The sequence below is a fragment of the Peromyscus eremicus genome, chromosome 6 (assembly GCF_949786415.1).
Source record: "Peromyscus eremicus chromosome 6, PerEre_H2_v1, whole genome shotgun sequence".
NCBI classification, from domain to species: Eukaryota; Metazoa; Chordata; class Mammalia; order Rodentia; family Cricetidae; genus Peromyscus; species Peromyscus eremicus.
This window is the reverse complement of record NC_081421.1, coordinates 90620410-90634218: the sequence shown is the minus strand read 5'-3', so window position 1 is coordinate 90634218 and position 13809 is coordinate 90620410. Positions and strand designations below refer to the sequence as shown.

Sequence of the window (13809 nt, the reverse complement as noted above, 5' to 3'; positions counted from 1 at the left end):
TTTCGATCTCTGGAGCACTAAGGGTTCAGGGGCAAACCATGTGGGGCCTCTGGAAGAGAAGTAGGTGCTCTTAACTGCTGACCCAAGCCATCTCTCCAGAGATTACTTTATTTTTTATAATCTTCTACTTGTAAATGCAAAAAATGCAAAAGCTTTTTATAAGAACTGTATAACAAGATAGTACTTACATTTAGCTAACCAAGTTGCTATAGTTTAGATCTGGAGTCTCACTTAAGAGACCCATGTGTTGAAGCCTTGGTCACCAGCCTGTAGGACCTTTAGAAGATAGAGCCTAGGATATCAGACTACTGTGGGTGTGTTCCTGACGGGACATTAGGACTCCAACCTCTTCCTCTCTCCACTTTCCAGCTTCCATGCAGTGATCACTTTTGTTCCATTACAAGCTCCCTGCCACATATACAGTCTCATCCCAGGGTGAAAACAATGTTGTCAAGTAACCATGATTGAAAACTTTGGAAATAAGTGACAAGATAAAAACTACTCCTTTTCTACAATAATTTTCTCAGGAGTTTTGTCATAGTTATGAAATCTGAGTAGCAGTAGCATACCAATTTTTAGTAGGCAGAATGGAAAAATACCCAAGCATATTGGAAGTAATTACATAATTACCCTGATCTCAAGGAAGTGCAGAACAAGCCTCACGTAAGTATGGCCTACTCATAGTGACAAACACTGAAAAAAGAAAAAATAGAATAAACAGACACTTTATGATTTAGAATCATAATACAGACTATTATAGCCAGGTGATTGATGTTAATATGAGTCACGACAAGGCAAGTTTAGAGCATTTATAAAATGTCATGCTAATAACAATTTTAAGAACTTGCCATGAAATCTTCTAGACTATCAAGGTAGTCTAAAATAAGCAAAATAAAAGGTGCTGTAACAACCAAGAAGAGCACAAAAACATGTGTGCAAAATGGGACTGGAGTCCACAAATATTAAAAGGATACTAGACAAAAAAAATAGGAAATATGAGCAAAACACCAAGTTAGTTAGTAACAAAGTATTAATACCAATGTATCAATTATAAAACATATAGTATAAAAACATGAGATTAACACTAAAAGAGAAACCTGGAGTATACACCAATTGGTAATATCTTCCTAGTAATTATATACATCTAAAATATTCTAATATTTAAAGACACTTACTAACAAATAGTAATGAAGAAAAGATTAAATAGCATTAAGTTTCAGTAGAGTATGCAATACCAGATACATCATGAATATTAAATTATGCATTTCACAGTGTGGCCCAAATCAGGAACGGAAGACAAGATATAGAGAGATGGTAGAAGGACTTTGTGAAATGGATAGCATTTTCAGAGAATCACAAAAAGAACTATGGTTTTTCACAAGTGATGCTGAGAGGAAAGATAATACAAAGAGCAAAATGTAGGAAAAATACAAGGTAGAAAGTGAAGACCACTTTCCAAGACACTGTGCCATCATATAGGGAACATTCGGGTTCTCCGCAAACTGGACTTGGATGCAGTTAGTCCAAGGGCACACAGTGACTCAGGAAGCAAGTGAACACTACCAAGAAGCAAGACCAAAGATGGTGAAGGAGGATAAACATTAGGCACAATGTCCCGGAGGGTCAAGCAATACGGAGAAGGCAATATGAAATGTCAAAGTGAGATCCCTGGTGATTTTTCCCTGAGAGGAGCAAGCAGGTGGTCTCATTCAGAGCAGTAGAGGTGGGGAATTATGAACTGTTATTAATCATTAAAGGTGGGTTATTATAAACTATTATAAATGTGTTAGAGGTAGGCAAATATAAATAATGAAAGAGGTTTTCTAAGGTACAACACAGATCATTGCCTACAGAATTAACAAGAAATAGTTTGCCATACTGTGGTGTTCACTTGTTCACAAGGGCTCATAGTCAGAACTTTATAATATTTTTAAGGCCTTTTGATCAAAATCATTATTAATGATATTTTTTAACTAGTAATAAGACGATTCTAGGCATATGGACTCGCTGAGCCTGTTTTCTGTGGCTATAATTGAATCACTGTGAATGGGTTGTCTATGAGAGAAAGTTTGTTTGGGTTATGATTGCCAATGTTGGGAAGCATCAGATTATGATCCTAGTAACTGCTATCTGCAGAGGGATGCTTGATAGTCTATCACAGCACGGAGTAAGAACCAAAGAAGTAAATGCAGGTAAGGGAAAGAGGAGCAGATTCCCTTTAGACTCAGGAGAACCCTACAAAGTGTTATCAGTCCATTCATAAGGCTATATTCTCACAACCAAACACTTCTTAAGTGCCCTGCTTCTGCATACTTCTATATTTATTGCTAAAATTTGAACAAATGGGGGCTAGACAGAGGGCTCAGTGATTGAGAAAATGCATGGCTCTTACTGAAGACCCAGGTTCAGTCACCAGCACCCACACATATGGCAGCTTACAACTGCATGTCACTCCAATTCCAGGTGATTCGATGCCCCCTCTGGCACCTATGGGCTCTTGCACATCTGTGGTGCTCTCACATCCATGAAGACACACAGCTACATATAAAATAGTAAGTAAATATTTAAATTTCAATTTAAATAAGTGAACCATAAAGGGATATGTTCAAACCATAACAAAAAATAAAATAAAGCAAAACAACAACAACAACAACAAAAACAAACTCTGATGGCATTCTGTAAGAACTACTATTTATATAAACCTGGATTATAGTAGTAGGAAAAATGATCTTAAAAAATAGTTATAAAATGCTGACAGATTGATGTTAGATGCACAGAGAAGTACCAGTTATATATTTCCCAAATTCATAGGTAGAAGCCTCAATCTTCAGTACCTTCAGAATAGAGTACAGTGACCATATTTGCAGAAATGATCCTTAAGAATTCATGTAAATCTCAGTCACTTTGGAGAGAGGCCACTGTTACAGGTGTACCGAAAGGAAGAGGAAATGAAGACAGATATACACAGCAGATAGACAGCATGAACACACAAGGTAAGGGATCACCTGCAGGCAAATGAGAGGTCTGAGCGTGTGGGAACACACACACACACACACACACACACACACACACACACACACACACACACACCCTGATCTCACCATTTCTAGAATTGTGGGAAAATAAAATTTCGTTTGTTTCAGCCCCCAATTTGTGGTGTTTTGTTACAACAATCCTGGCAAAATAAGTCAGTTATGAAACAATAATGGCCTGTTCTGAATTTTGCAGCCTCATGCACTCATTTGACAGCCTTGCTTATGACTGGAAAATGGAGGAGCGAGTTCTTGTGGGATGTGGCAGATGACAAATCTTTTCACACAAACACATCATTGCCTTTTTGAGTCACCTCAAGGATTCATGATGAGAAAGTTTGTGATCATGACTCCTGTATCTACCCAACTGAGAACAATGGGATGTCAGAGACTACTCTTTCTTACTGACCCCTCTATCTGTGATATGAAAAAAAAATACTTTATGAATACATAAGCATTGATTGAAGGCATACACCAAGTTTGGAGTATTTTTTTTGGCCTTTTAATGATTTAATTAATGGTTAATTTTAATGGTTTAATTAATTCAAAGTGATACAGAATCCAGAGTACAACAGAGATGAAGCAGCTCTGGTAGGATTTCAGACTGGGTTTGAACACTCTAGTGTTGCTGAACACTAGAGACAATGAGCCATTGTATTACTATTTATTATTTTTTTAAAGTTTATTACAATGTACAACAGGCTCCAGAATAACACTTCATTCTGACTACAGGTGGCAAAGATACTATGGCAGAGAATCCAGATGTTTATCAGGCTCCAGGGTAACACTTCATTCTAGCTGTAGGTGGTAAAGATGTTATGCAGGGAATCCAGATGTTTAAATAGGAATGGAAGAGGGTCACCATCATCTAAGATATAAGGAACAGCTTACTTTTTGCCAGATTTCTTAATTCCACCTGTGGCCAGGGGTCCCTTGCCCACGGCCTTGGCTTTTAGCTCCTCGAGTTCTTCTGCTTCTCTTTTTGTTTCTACTCAAAAGCCTTATCTTCCTCGTCCAACCCCTTGGCCTGCTTCTTGGGCTGTTTCAAGGCTTCTTTTTGCCACCTTCATGGCCCGACATGGCCAAATTTGGAGTATTTTAAATTTATCTGTTCATCTTAATGAATATGGAAGTAAATACTTACAATGAATGCAGTCATTTACTTCAAGTGGCAGGGAAAGAAGGCAGAGGTGAGGTTTTTTGCTTCTACATAAAAATTGGTCTAACTGAAGTGCATTTTCAAACTCACATCTCTGCTTATATTGTTTCTGAACCAGATGTATATATTTCCCTGCATAAGTATCAGTCTTCCAACACAATGTGAAATTGGTATCATTCATTATTTATAGTATTTTCGCAGGTGGGAGCAATCAAGTCTTAGCATGCCTTCCTCATGTGTTGGAGTGACAATTGTCAAAGTGAAAAGACACAGAAAGGGAATAGAGTTAGGATAGGACTTTCATTCTTAAAATATATATTATGTGTCACCTATTTTCTGGGGGCCTTACATTCCCAAAGCATCTTAATGAAATATATAAGGATGCTTAGTTTATTTCAAATGAAAACAGAGCTTTAAAATAGAGAGAAAGGGAGTGGATCTGGAGGGGAGGGGAGGAGAAACTGGGAGTAGTAGAGGGAAGAGAAACTATAATCAGGATCTAGTTCATGAGAAAAGAATCTATTTTTAATAAAAAGAAAAAAAATGAAGCACATATCAGAGGCATTTTAGTCGGTTCTGGCAGCTATAACAAAGCAGAACAGGCCAAGAGGCTAATCCATAACAGAAGACTATTTCCTAGAGTTCCAGGGGTTACATGTGTGAGTTGAGGTGCAGCCAGCATGCTCCACTTCCAGTGGGTGCCTTTTGCTGTTTACCTGCAAATCACCACCTTCTTGCATCTCCATACATAGATAACAGGCTCAGAAAGCCCCCCAGAGCTTCTCTTTCAGGAACACTGGTCTGCCCTTGAGACCTTTAGACTCACAGCTCAACCCTCCCCACACGGTTCCATTTTGTAATGCCACTGCATTACTTAGGATTTCTGTATATCCATTGGTTGGAAAACAGTCTACAGAACAAGGAAATGATCTACTAAGTTTTAGATCCAGAGTTTTGCCATAAATCCCATATGCTTTAACTCAGAAGACACTGAATTTCAGGGTCAATGCTAACAATTTTAGATATGTAATAAATATTAAACCATGGAACTTAACATTTGTCTCCCAGGGATCTGAGGTGCTGCATGCTGGCAGGTCCTCTGTGCTCTACAGCACAGCAAGAACACAAGGCCACCACCAGGAGTAACTCAGTTTATTTAGGTGTTTTCCCCAAGTCATTCTTCTGTTCTGCATCTCCTCAGGTCCCCTGAGTAGCAGGAAGTGTGTAGGGGGAAGTTTCTCTGCTTAGCCCTGCAGTCCTGACAAATCTCTCCCACCTGAGCTCTCACAGCCGCTTATAAAATAATCACTCAGAAGCTTAATATTAATTACCAACTCTGTTGTCTATGGCTCAGGCTTCTTGCTAGCTAGCTCTTACAACTTAACTCAACCCATTCCTATTAATCTATGTTTTGCCACATGGCTTCATGGCATTAACTGTTCTCTCAGATCTTGCTTCTCCTAGTAGCAGCTTGGAGCCTCTCCTCTGTCTCCACCTTTCTTCTCTCAGTCTCTCTTGGATTTCCCTCCTGGTTCCATTCTGTCCTGCCATCGGCTAATGCAGCTTTATTTATTAACCAATGGGAGCAATGCATAGTCACAGCATACAGAAGGAGAAATGTATGTTCCTTTGCTTTCCTTGATGTAGCAATACTGTAGCCATTTATGGAGTCCCCTGTCACAAGCCTATAGCTTCATGATTTGCACAATCCCCACTTTACTTCTGACAGTCAACATTGCACTGAAGGTCACAGATTCCCTTCACATGGGACATTGAATCCTCAGACATTTCTCCAGCTAAAATAATCTCATGGGATTGCATATTATCCACAGATTGTTATGTGACATGATGTCACTGAAAACATTAGATAATACTATATATAAATATTATATGAAGTACACAAAGTAAATCATGTTATGGTTAGAACATTGAGTCCACAAGGCAAACTTATGAAGGGCTTTTAGGGACATGCTAATGACCTTCCATGCTATCTTTAGCAAAACCAGTTTGTCCACTATATTGTAAGTATAGAGGAGGGAGAAGAGATGTACCTGTGCTATGATAATGAGAATAATACTACAAATACAGGTTCCCATTGCAGAGACATTTTTGAGCCAAATTTAGGATATAAAAATTACATAGATACTAAAAGGGAGGGTGGATATCAATAAAATCTGGGTCATGCTCATGGACCATATCCAGAAAGGGTTTATCCATCCTGTCACCAGACACTACAGTAGGCTCAGTCTCTACTCTGGGGTTGAGGAAGGTCCATTTGCTTTAGTAATCTTTAGCCTACTCTCTGTATGTCCTCGTGACTCCCACCTGTCTGTGGCCACATTCCTTCAGTTTATTACCTACCTGCCTTCATCACTCCCTCCTAGGCCTTGATTTTAACATAACCACAACTTTGCTCAATATATTTTATACCCCCACATAACACCCACTATACACAGTGACTCCCTTATTGTCTGGATGACAGTGAAAATATTCCCAGACATGAATAGTTAAACTGTTATTTGGAAACTCGTTAAAAACAAGAAATGATGCCTTTGGTATTCTATATATTCTGCCTGCTGTTTTAGATCTTGCAGCAAAGCATCCCATAATGCTCTGAAACAATCTTATCAAATAACAGTTAATTATAGGAAATTCAGCACCACTTAGCATCCTTGCTAATGGTGATGATAACAATATTACCTCTTCATAATTTTTATGAGATGAGACAGGTCACAGTTTGTGAAATGGTACCCAAGTCCCACATAGATTTCCAAAATGTGTTACATGTTATATATGTATGTGTGCAAAAATTCCTAGAAGAACAAGAAACTCAGAAATACAACTTCATTATATATATATATATATAAAGAAAGGGCTAATGAATATTAATGTAAGACTATGGGTATATTAGCAGTGCAAAAAGCAAAGAGGATATGTGTTCAGTCTCTGAAACTAGATACCTGGATTCAAATCCCAGCTGCTACACATGTGCTGAAGGACCAAAGACACATGAGGCTGAAGATTCACGAATAGCTACTTTGATTGGCATGTTTACTAAGTTCAAAAGTGTGCCTAGCAATTGGCAAACACACAAGTTAGAAGCTATTAGGAGTCTTTACAATAGTTGTCTTTTTTCAAAAGCCAATCCCTTATTTCTTTGATTTTCTGACTTCCTTCCATGTCACCTTTAACCTATCAATAAAGCTCTTGAGTCTCAACCTTGAACTAGAAATCAAATGTGGTAAATTCCTACCACTCACATTGCCACCACAGTCTTGGCATGGGTTCTCCAACAAGCAGTGCATAGGATGAGTGAGAAAGTTCAAGTATTTATTTTGGAGACAATACTAGAAAACATCTGTTAGGATGCAGGAAGGTGAGACAGGAAAGGGAATAAGTTAAAAGAATATGCTATGTGTGCTATGTATGCTTTAAGGACACATGACTGACGTTACCTACCCCAGGGTAGCTTGTGCACATAGGGGCATCCATAATCATGCAGGCTGTTGTCCTCCCTTTGGACTTTCATACTTCCCCTTATTTACTTTGATGGAGCCATATTTTATCAAATGGAAGAAAACAATCATACCTGGTACTCTCATGAAATTAACGTACACAAATGACCCTCCCAAGGTAGGCTGTTTCTGACCAACCTATTTAAAAGATTATCCCACCTCCCATTCAAGAAAGAAAAATATAAATAAAATATGAGCATTCCTCCTTTATCAACATATTTAGCAAACTTACTGAGTTTTAGAAATTAGGAATTATGCAACATTGTGACGACACAAATCATTTTACAATTCTCCTGTAAAATAGAGACAGTAAAAAGTTTACAGCCTTGGAGTTATGGGAGTAAAGTTAAACAAAACAGATATGCTAAGTGTAACTGAAATGCAATATTCTTATGGTTAACAATATTGATAGTTCACTATAAATTTTTTTGTAAAATATCTTCTGATTAATTTTTCATATCCCTCCTAAACATATACTTCCATTTGATTGTTTAATTTGCTTTCTAAGTTCCTTCCAATAGGGTTTTTCTGCCTCCCTCTCTCTCAGTGCCCAATTTACCACTACTCCTTTTCTCTCAGACTTCCCAGTTATCCTGATTCGAGATCCTTCTAGACTCTGAGTATTCTGCCCCTGCTCTCTCTCCTGCAGCTCCAAGCTCATAGGGCCTGGACCTCTGCTTCTTCAGGACCTCGGAGCCTAATGTTTTGTCTGCTTCAAGCTGTTTTGTTTCTCAGCTGCAGCACTGACTTAGGGAGTCTTTCTACGAAACTTATAAATAATTAATTTTAGGTCAAATTTTTGCCACTGGAAACTTTTCCAAGTTAATAACAACTTTATTTATCTCCAGGAAGAAAGTATGTTTTGGTGGTAATAGTGGTTAGCAACTTATTAATAAAAGATAAAGTCTATAATCGGAAGGGATATGTCTTCTACTTTGGTGCAACACTAAATCTGATACTATTTTTGTTGAGAAGGAAAGAATTATAGGGGCAATACAACTTCTTGCTGTTTACACAGCCAGTCAATAGGAAGTATTATCAAAGGCTTTGAGAGACAAGTCAAACCTCAATGGCACTTAATACTCCCATCGTCTCCATTTGTTTCGTTCCAGGTCTTATATGATAACTTAAATAATTGAAGACACGAGAGTACCTGAAACAACCACAAAAATATCCTCACAGAGCGAGTTTCTCATACAGCCACACAAGATACGGCCTCTTGGTTTCTCAGCTGGGTACCCTATCGCTTCAAACTTATGCTGCTCGACCAGCTCCAGGGATGGTTTGTGAGCAGGAGTTTTGAGCGTTGGGTCACTCTAACCCCAGAAGAACGATGGCTACAAGGCAACAAAAGGGCACAGACTCTCTTCTGACAGATAAAATTGAAAGCCCAGCTAGCCAGGATCAAAGCAGACAGACGGGTAGTTTATTTTCTCTTGTCAATCTTGGGAAACGCTATTTGTTGTTGGCATTTCAACAAGCAAGATTTATTGCAGGTGAAATGTTAATCTAGGGCCTTCTCTCCACCTTGGCCCAGGTCAGTAGGCACCCAGAGTGGTCATTCTGGAAAGTGGCGTTTTTCTAATCACCAGGGCTTCTGTGAAACCAATGTGGGAAGTGATTGATGTGGACACAGAAGACAGCAAATGCATAAGGCAACAAAGACGTAGATTAGAGGCAAAAAGGAACATTCCATTTGCAATGAAGACAGGGCGGTTTCACCTATACAAATAGACATGAATTAATAATGTTTACATGTTTTATTCAGGAAAAGATACAAACATGCACACCACTAAAATGTGTGAAGAATTGAAAATAGGGTCTTTGTATTTAATAATTTGGACAATTGTTTTTTTTTTCCTTTGAAGTTATGAGGCTGAGAAGAGCTTCCTCACACCATGGGGTGTGGGAAGAAATAAGTCAGAATGATTATAACATTAAAAAGATGCAAAATAAGAATATTAGAGTATTTTATGGATAAGACATTTCTAGGTTTTTCAAGTGATTTTTAAAGACTCCTTTGAAATTGAGATTTGAATTATACATAAATATAGCCACAGGGCTGGACTTCTAAAATTCCACACCACAGTTCGATTGTAATCTAAAAGTGATACCAAGAATGCATAAGCCCAAGTCCATGTAACTTCTACAGTAAAAATAACTAATAGAACAGGGAGGGAAATGAAAAGCGTCAGCAATGCATCCCCCCCAGCATATCAAGCAGGTTTTCATAAGGAAGCTGTGGTCATCAATCACTACCTCATTACCAGCCCGTCATCTGGGCTTAAGCTAAATGTATTCTGGCTGGCTGCCATACTAAATGTTCAATGAAACATCCTTAAGGCTCTCTACAAGTTCAGCTGAAGTCGCACATGCTATACATCAAAGAGGAACATTAGCGTTATCATAGCTTAATAAATAGTGCCATTCTGGCAATGTAATCCCATGTTCTAGAGCGATCTACCATCCCCAGTCTTATACTGCTAAAATAAACAATCGTTCTGTCTCCTGTGAGGTTTATTTAATGATAAATGCATTTAGGGATAATTAGTCATGCTGCTTGCAGATCTTACAGATATCTATCTGAACTTGTTCGAAAACACAAGCATGGATGAGCTTCACAAAGTATTTTAAGATATACAGCATGCTAAAAGCCCATCTTGGACTATTAGTCATACTGGGACATGGCTATTTATCATTATTATTTTGATTCTCATTGGAGAAGTTTGAAGCTAAACAATGGTCCCAAATTTACTGTCTGATTTTTAGAAGTTTGAGTACTACAGATATGTGGGATGCAACCTTTTTTAAAAAATAGCTGCTTGCTGCCTTGGGCAAAATTATAGCCTCTAGATTTTTTTAAACATACTTATAGATGTCATTACCTTCATATTATAATCTATAACATCATATTTTTGCATGGGAGGATTGACTGTTTTAAGGCAAAAATACTCAAAATTGTTTGAGAATGTTGAATGTTTGTGCAATTGCTAATTAATCTCAGATGGTCTTTAAGAGCCTAAGGATAGAGATAGAATACACACTGCTAAGAATACTATTCCTGGCATCTATCCAGCTAGAAAAAGTAGAAGTTGTTCTAACACATAATTTCAACTCCATCAAATCTGTACAAGTCATACAACTTTCTTTGGTTTCTTACTAATTACAAGGCTTTTGATTTGGAACCTCCAAGAAAAATATTTAAGGTTCTTGAAAGTCAAGCTGAACTGAAGTCAAACGCCATTTTGAGCTATTGTGGGTCAAGGCAGGCTATGTCAGCAATACCCTAAGTTAAATAAGAAAGTCAGAACAAAATGTGTAAATGAAAAAGTCAACAACAAACAAACACACAAACAAGTGATGGCCAAACAGGTAAAGATTATCTGGCCCATGACATGAGACAGATAAGCAGGGTAGTAAATTATACTAAAACTTCTACTAAGTAAATGGCACTAAAGTTGAGATGGGTAGCTTGAAATACTGTCTCCCTGAAAGCTTAGAAGTGAAATCGCTGCCATCTCACTAACTGGAATATGACATCATTTCAAGATGTGGGCCAGAGTCAATAAGAGACAATGGGAATAGTCTTTTCATTATTAACCAAACCAAGACGTCTGTCCACAGACTGTCGTAGACACTATCAGACACACTATTAGCATGTAAGAATGGAAATTTTTCCTCTATCCTCTTAGTTCCTGTCTATGGGAGCCTGTGAATTACACTAACAAAAGGCAACCAAGACAAAGGATTATTACAACTTTGATTTTATTGCTGTTTACTTTAGACATCATCTCATTTGTAGCCTGGGCTGAGCTTAAGGAAGTAAAAAAAAAAAAAAAAAAAAACCCTTAATCTTTGCATGAAGATGAGCTTACAAAAGAGAAGCAAAACTCAAGCATTTAGACTGGTGATCCTTCACCACAGGGGAAATGACTAAGACTGGATGTAGACATTTTAGGAAAGTTTGTTGATGAGACTGCATTTTGGTGTTGACTTGCCATCACAAGTGTGGAGTTCCCTCTACTGTGAAAAGACAAAGAAGTTTGTGCTTTGAATTTAGGTGTATCAGATTATGGATACAGAACCTTCTCAATAGACCTACAGGTTAAAGCAATTTTTAGGCCAGTGTTGTTTTGAGAAGGTAGATTCTGATCCCATCAACACCCTGACTCAGGACCACAGAAAGGGAGGGGCTAAAGAGACAGAACCACTAGTCAAGGAGTGGGTCACAGAGATGAGGACAGATATGTAAGTAAAAAAGCAGCACATATTTTTAAAGTTTCATTAAAAATCAGCCTGATAGGCAAGAAAAATCTCCTTTCAAATGGCTTGTTCATGTAGTCCAAGTGACTCCCAAAACAACATAAAATATAGATGTTGCACATGGTTGGCTATCAGGAGCGGGGGTGGGGGGGGCATTGCTGAAGACACCACATATTTAGGACACAAGAACCAGATGATTCAAACAGGATCTGATCTAAAAGACTCTTTCCTGTGGTCTACTTTCCATTGTACCAGAAAATCAGGTGCAATCTGCTAAGGGAGAGAAGCAAGTAAGCAGTCTTAGCCAGCTGCAACATCTATGAACCACAATAAAACTATGAACTACATCAGTTTTTGAATCATGAACTTACAAAAATAATTCAATTGTAGAATGCTGGCAGAAACTTTAAAACTAGTATGTCAGTACTCAAACTGGAAAATGACATGGTGAATGTTTTTCTCCAAAATACAGCAACAACTTATGACACAAGAAGAGAGAAACTAGATTAAAAAAAATCATTGCTATAAAATAATAGAACTAAAATATAAGCATTGAGATAAAAAAAATAACTGAAGAGATTAGTCGTGCTCTGAAGATGGCAAAGCAGTAATTCCTCATGAGACCAGTGAATTCACTGGTGAGGCAGAAGAAAATGCCGCAAACCAGGAGACAAAACATGTGAAAGATGCCAATAGATGTCTCAGAAAGTTCAAAGAATAAAATGGAAGGATAGAGGCGAGGGGACACTTCTCAGTATTTGACACTGGTGGCCACAGTAGGCACCGCGTTTCCACAGAGCTTACAGAATGGTGTCAGAACAAAGCCTATTCATGTCTCGATCCAGTGTAACTGACAATACCAGGATTTTTTAGGGACAAAGACAAGCCCCTCAGGATCCAATCTAATCTCATCCATCTAGTTGCGATTGCTTGCAATTCCTTTAACTGGAACCAAAGCCCGTCAATCTATAGCTAGAGATAAAAGGCTTAAAATGCAAATATCCAGGGAGGAAGGATGTGCTCATCCCGTGCTCTGTTTTACTTAGATGGGGTGTTCAAAACACCAGAAGAACCAGTGAAGAGGAGTCTAAGCCTCTGAGGAGAAAAACCGCTGAGGCTCAGCCTCAGGCCAGGCTACTTATTGGGGAGGCTGCAGACCTCAGCAGATCCTTAGAAGATTCTGCTCTTTTTTCTTGGCTTTACCACACAGGGTGGGGTTTTAGTAGTCCTCCCCATCTTCCTCCTTGGCCTTCCCTTCTCCAAAGGCCAATGGTCTGTTTTCAGGTCCCCAGGTCCCCCTTTTCTTTAGTGACCCATCCAAATGTGACATATCTTCCTGCCAAGGTCAAGGGTGGTGAAAGTGCGGCTGTTGGGATGGGTGAAGAAATCTTAGCTTATTCCTTGAGTTTTTCCTCCATGGGAAAAGGTGTATACAGTATAACCATCAGAGGAGTGGATTTGCTTACAAATTGCCTTAAAATCATTCTTTAGCTAATAAATATATGGATATGAGTTAAAATCCTGAGCCTGGATTTCCTCAGGGCAGTGGATGTGTGTGATACATGTGAAGTAGCTTCAGTACTTACACTGTACATATGAGCTACAAAATTAATGACAAACGATCTGAAAGAAATATATTATCATTACTTCATAGCATCATTCTTAAACTAGAATGATACTTCATTTTTTTTTGTAAACTGTTTTGTCATCATGTATGTCAAAAACAAAACAATGAGCCTGTTTCCTGAAAACATATATGCCTTAATCCCACAGTCTCATGTTATTTAATACTTAGTGGTTACAAAGTGATCATCATCATGGTGATTATATCACTATATGA

At 38.3% G+C, this 13809-nt stretch overlaps 1 protein-coding gene and 1 pseudogene across 1 annotated transcript in view; both read right to left on the bottom strand.

The window, feature by feature from the left end:
• The window catches only part of Dpyd (dihydropyrimidine dehydrogenase), an 839421-nt gene that overhangs the window by 528511 nt on the left and 297101 nt on the right, over nucleotides 1-13809 (bottom strand). The window lies entirely within an intron of this gene.
• Nucleotides 3920-4112, bottom strand: LOC131913501 (translation machinery-associated protein 7-like; annotated as a pseudogene).